The sequence below is a fragment of the Vollenhovia emeryi genome, unplaced genomic scaffold, assembly GCF_000949405.1.
Source record: "Vollenhovia emeryi isolate VEMERY1.0 unplaced genomic scaffold, V.emery_V1.0 DF939193.1, whole genome shotgun sequence".
Lineage (NCBI taxonomy): Eukaryota > Metazoa > Arthropoda > Insecta > Hymenoptera > Formicidae > Vollenhovia > Vollenhovia emeryi.
In genome coordinates this window covers 394,555-400,276 of record NW_011967173.1, presented here as the reverse complement: position 1 = coordinate 400,276, position 5,722 = coordinate 394,555, and the positions used below count along the sequence as shown (strand labels likewise).

Sequence of the window (5,722 nt, the reverse complement as noted above, 5' to 3'; positions counted from 1 at the left end):
TCCACGCGGCTTTCGAATCGAGGAAATCCAGTCGTCGCGAAATAGAACGGCTCGGACGGGTGTCGCGTTGCGAAACGCGAGCGGTCTCCTAACCTCGAAGGACGGCGGCCGCGGGGCGCCGCGGGCGCCCGCGGCCGCTCCGCCCCTGCGGCGCGCTCGTACGCGGCGGCGGAAACTGCCGACCGCGTCCCGTCCCGTCACGCGGCAGTTGACTCGATCCAGGCTGATCGCGGTCGCGGTAGTGCGTGGTGGAGCGCGGTTTGCAACGGATAGAAAGCAGCGGCGACTGCGTCGCGATACGATATATTGCCAGTAACAAGCGGAAGAAGGAGCGAGAGGAACGAGAAAGCGCGAGGGAATGAGAAAGGTTGCGCGCGTGTGCATGCGGTGTGTGCGAGCGTAAGGAAGCGAGACGGAAACGGAGCTGACGTAGGGACGCGCGGGGATCGTGGGTCGCGCTCGGGGTTCGATCGTGGACAGCTCGCTCGGAAATAGGACGACGCGGAGCAGCCTCGCAACGGACGACGACATCGCTCGCTGCGTGGAACGATGTACGTGACGTACGGGATGGAACGTGCAGAAAAGTGGCGGAGGCCGTAAAGGTGGTGGCGCAGTGCCGTGCACGTCGGCGATAGTAGCCCGTGGTAGCGGCGGCGGCGGCGGCGGCGGCGGCGGCGGCGGAGGAGGAGGAGGAGGCAGCGGCGGCGACGACGGCGACGACGGCGACGGCGACGGCGACGTCAACAGCAGTGGTGGTAAACGGTGACAGTGACAGTAGTGGCGCGGTGACGGCGCGGAGGCGCTCCGATGGTACTCGGGCGAGCGGACGCGGGGCGGTAGAGGAGAGCAGGAGGCGTGTTGCGTGCACGCCGGCCCGGCGGCGGCGGCAGTGGTGGTGTGCGCGCGTGTTAGTGCGACACGCACTTGCTCGGCGGAGCCGCGTCTCATCCTCGTCGCCGTCGTCGTCTCGCTCCGTCCTACTGGCGGCGCGGTCGTCGTCAACGTCGTCAACGTCGTCGTCGTCGTCGTTTCTCGCTCGCTCGCCCGCTCGCGACGAGCCGCCCGACGGCAGCAGCGGCCCCTGCCCCCCACCCCAACGCGCCGCCGCCGTCGTCGTCGTCGTCGTGCTCGTCATCGTCGTCGCCGTCGTCGCCGTCGCTCCTCTCTCAGTCGCTCTCGCCGGGGGCCACCGCACCGAAGGCGTCCGCGCGACGAGCCAGACCAGCCGCTACGCAAGATGGCTGTGTGTCGCTGACGGGAGGCCGACAAACCGGACAGGGGTACAGACAGCCTGCGGATAAGCGGAACATGCGGCTACGTGACCGTCGGGCCCGTCCCTGAAGAGAGAGACACTGGCCAAGAAGCGAGAGGTAAGCGAGTGTGTCCGTGTACGTGCGCATATGTGTGCGTGCCGAGTGAGTTTCTCTGCCGTTACTCCGTTTCGCTCCTCGCAATTAGTTTCTTTATTTTTCACGGCTCCGTCCGTCTCCGTCGGCAGACGATTTTCCACGCTCGTTCGCTCGCTCCTCTTTCCGTCCCCCGGTTCGTTCTCTCTCTCTCTCTCTCTTTCGGAGCGTGCTCCGGCAAAATGACAGACACCCGTCGACGTGACAGGAGGACCGGAGTAAACGTCCGTTCCTGGCCTGTCGCACATACACGGTATGCACGTTCGACGCTATCGGCCGACGGAGCGAGCGGGCCATATACGTGGACTCTACCAGCGGCGCGACGAGCAAAAATACACGCGCACCACGTCGTCGCCGCGTATAACGAGAAGTGTAAACAAGTTAAAAGTCTCCTCCTCGTCCCAGGTATCTTCCTCAGTGACGTCGGCCGAGCGCTGGTCTTTGAAACTTTGCGATAACAACCTATCTCGCCATCCCTCCCCCCCCCCTCTCTCTCTCTCTTGCCGAAAATTCGCTCATCATTGGGTATCTTCCACGACGAATTACGTGGAATTACACCGCGTGCTCGTATCTCCGCGCATCGATACCGACCTGTCTCTTCTCCTTTCTCCCTATCCCCGTTACTATTCCTCTCGCATCCGCAAATACACTCGCCCTCTCTCCCCCTCCTTCGGTCCTTCTCTCTCTCTCCCTCTCTATTTCTCTCCCCCCCCCCCCGGCGTACGTCTGTGTGTGGCTAGCGGTCTATCAGTGTCTGCACTTTGTCGGCCCGCACTTTCCCCCGTGCCAGGCTCCGTCCTGCCGATTGAATGGCTCTTACACTATGGCTCCTATTCTACGCGTTGCATGCCATACAATCGCGGAATGGGAAACCGAGACCCTGGAAACATCTGTCGCGCGCAGGCCGACCGGAGGCCCCGACCGACCTAACCTCCAAAACTGCGGGAGACCCGTTATCACCGTCATCGTCGTCGTCGTGCGTAAGCGACGCGCTGGCATTCCCCCGACGTGCGTCTTATTTTCGCATGCCATTTCCGCGCCAGCAGCCTGAAAACGCGTCGCGGCGCGTTATGTCACTTCGCTCGTAACGGAGAATCCGTACCCACGGCAGGTCCAGGCCCCGTCGCGAGAGCGACGGGAGTTTTTCCGCTCCCGGTTGTCTCTCGCGATCGGAGATAAATCGACTCCCTCCGCGTACCCCCCCTTGACAATGCGCGTCGCGCTTTCTCACGCCTTCCTCGCGCGCCTCTCGGAGCGGGGCCGAGGGGAGCCGAGAGGGTCGCGAAAACGGGCACGGTACGGCTTCCGCGGGATGATCGTCGGCTCTCTCTCCCCCGTTTGCTCTTCGACGTCAATCGGTTCGACGTAACCGGCGAGAGGGCATTCCTATTTCCTACGCTGTGCGCGTCGCGGTTGCCGAAATGGGCGTAACTGCGTTAAGAAACAATTTCAGCAGCTTCTTGTCGCCAGTGGTAATCGGCCAAGGGAAATTAAAAAAAAAAATATCGGCCAAACTGGCAAAATCGACGTTGATTTTAATATTCATCTACTAAGAACTGTACAATGAAATTGTTACTTTCGTATGCGCTCATATCCTTTGCACACGTCGTCCTCGTATACACATTTAAGACTTGAGACATAGGACAGCTACTGTCCGTTACCCAAGACTCGACTCGTACAGCATTTCAGAAACATTTCAGAAACACTGCAACATTGCAAATTCCAATGTAATATTGCATAGACGGTTCAGGGACATTCAATTGTAATATTTCGCCGACCATGTTTCAGTAACCTTGTAGAAATATTATAAATTGAGACGGGAAACTTATGGTCAACCCAACTATCTAGTTATTTAATTAGTTTATTACACACAACGTTTCGACCCTATTCTTTTGGGTTCCTTTCGAGTGATACTGCAAATTAACAACAACAACGCAGTTATAAACGATGTAGGTTAATAAGTAAAAAGGATTCAGTTAAATAGTTAAAAGTTCCGTAACGCACCCAAGTCAGTCATCGTCGTCGAATAAGACAGAGTCGAGTTATAAAATATATGTATACGTGTGAGCACTGTGGTAGCTGGGCTCGATTGCAAACATTGCCTAAACGCTGGGAAATGTTGCTACGACACTGCTGCAATCTTGCAGCAACGGTAAAATGTTCGCCTTCAAAATTATTACAATGTAATATTACAGCAACATAGAAATATAATGTATGTATAATTTATGCAATAATACTTTGTGTATATTTATATTAATATATAAAGAAAAAAAATTATGAACAAATTCCGGATTTTAAAAAGATCGTAGGTGCCTAACATCTTCGCGGCAGTGTGTGAGGAACCGTAAAATCACGGTCACCCATTCAAGTTTCAACCACACTCAATGATGCTCAACCTCGATGATCGGTTGGGTACTTAAGTAATATTGTAAAATAATGTCTCTGCAATATCTATTCAACATTACACTGCAGTATGCAATGTAGTAATGTTACAGCAATGTTGCTGCAAACTTCTGTGCTGTATGGGTTGTGATTAAAATAAACATCAATTTGGCCAGTTTGGTCGATTTTTTTTTAATTCCCCTTGGGTGCGTTAAGAAACTTCGGCGGTCGGCGCCGCGAGTTATTCGCAGTCGAATCGTTTAGAGCGAAGGGGATACGCGTGACAAGATTATATACCTACATACTTGAGAAAAATAGAAAACTGTTGTAAGCGATACGAATTTTTCAGGTTTTCCGCCACTTTGCCCCTTTAAGCAGAATAGCTCGTATTTTCAAGACGTTATTTGTAAAATATTTATATATTATGGTCGTGTAATAAAACTGTTACCTTCGCGTATTAACCTACGTTTGTTCTTTTAGATATTGTTTTCGCTTAGCTCTACGTCTCGCACTTTTAACATGTTTTTCGTTTTAAGTCTTGGGTAACGGACGTAGATGTCTTACGCCTCAAGTCTTAAAAGTGTATACGAGGACGACGTTTGCAAAGAATATAAAAGCATACGAAAGTAACAATTTTATTGCACGGTTCGTAGTAGATGAATATTTTATAAACATTGTCTTAAAATTACAAGCCAGCCATTCCGCCAAGACCCTAAAGCCTGATCTACAGCGTGGTCTTTGCGTCTAGAAACGTTCTATCTTATATAAGTAAATCAAAAGACACTTAAAAAATTTGTCGATAATGTACAATTGTACAATGTGTAATGTACAATTTCTCAACCTGCACAAAATTTGTAAACTTATTTATTGGCTACAGATTGTTTCTAGACAACTTCTCAAAGAGCACATTGTATTGTAGATTAGGCGCAAGACTTTAAACGTAACGCTGTATTTCGCTGTCATTCGAGACACAGCCTGAAAGCATAAGATAACTGTCTTGAAATTACAAGTCCGTCAGTCTCGAAGTTTTTTAAACAGACGCGCCATACCCGTGCACAGTGACAGACAGAATGGTTGCAACCCTTTTCTTTTAATTAGGGAATTTAGGAACGCGCATTTAGATTCAGAGTTACGTTCCAAAACATTTTCTCCGTGGAAAATTTTACTGGAGAAATAGATCGGAAACGCTCAAATTGGTTTTGGAATGGCCATCGAGTAGAATATTCCTCGGAGGTTGTGGAATGTAACCCTGAATCTAAATGCACGCTTCTAAACTCATTAAGGAAAAAGTGTAGCAACCATTCTATCCATCGTTGCACAGCGAACATTCATCGACTCCATTTCGATCGAAATGTCACATATCTCCTACACTGTTCAATTTTGTCGCAGGCCTCCCCCCCTCTCTCTCTCTCTCACTTAATCATTTGTTAAGAGATAATTATTAGAGATAAATGTCTCGGTGCCTTTCACACGGTTTTCCCCGCGTGAAAATGTACCGACGCACGCCGGAAGTGATTTCGAATACAGAACCTTCTCTCGGCGCGACATCGAATTTCAAATCGTCAATAACGACCGCTCGTCGCGACGCGCGACTCCTTACATAAATATTAACCGCGGATATCGACGGCCGGGCATGAATAATCCGATGATCGTGAAGCGGGAGTCGAGACTTATTTAGACTTTTCCACGCGGATACGATTGGAGCCCGACTTTACCTCGGCGTTCTCCGCCTTAAAACGCCGCGTGCGTCGTCGTCGTCGTCGTCGTCGTCGTCGTCGTCTCTGACGCATTTCGCTCTACTCTTGTCCTATTCAATTACGACACCGCGGTACCTCGATCGCGCGTAACCGATCCGTCCGCGTCGCGCGTCGAGGGAAACGTCGAAAGAGAAAGAAAGAAAGAGAGAGAGAGAGAGAGAGAGAGAGAGAGAGAGA

General features: G+C 51.6%; 1 protein-coding gene across 4 annotated transcripts in view; it reads left to right on the top strand.

Annotated features, from left to right (window-relative positions):
• Positions 1-1,112: 1,112 nt before the first annotated feature.
• LOC105562178 (homeodomain-interacting protein kinase 2) overlaps positions 1,113-5,722 on the top strand; it is a 52,382-nt gene continuing 47,772 nt past the window's right edge. For 2 of the 4 annotated variants that reach the window (XM_012012801.1, XM_012012800.1), the window contains exon 1: positions 1,113-1,370. The gene's annotated coding sequence lies outside the window, so the exon portion shown is untranslated. The remainder of the gene's footprint in view (positions 1,371-5,722) is intronic. The other 2 variants (XM_012012798.1, XM_012012802.1) reach the window with 1 other exon arrangement.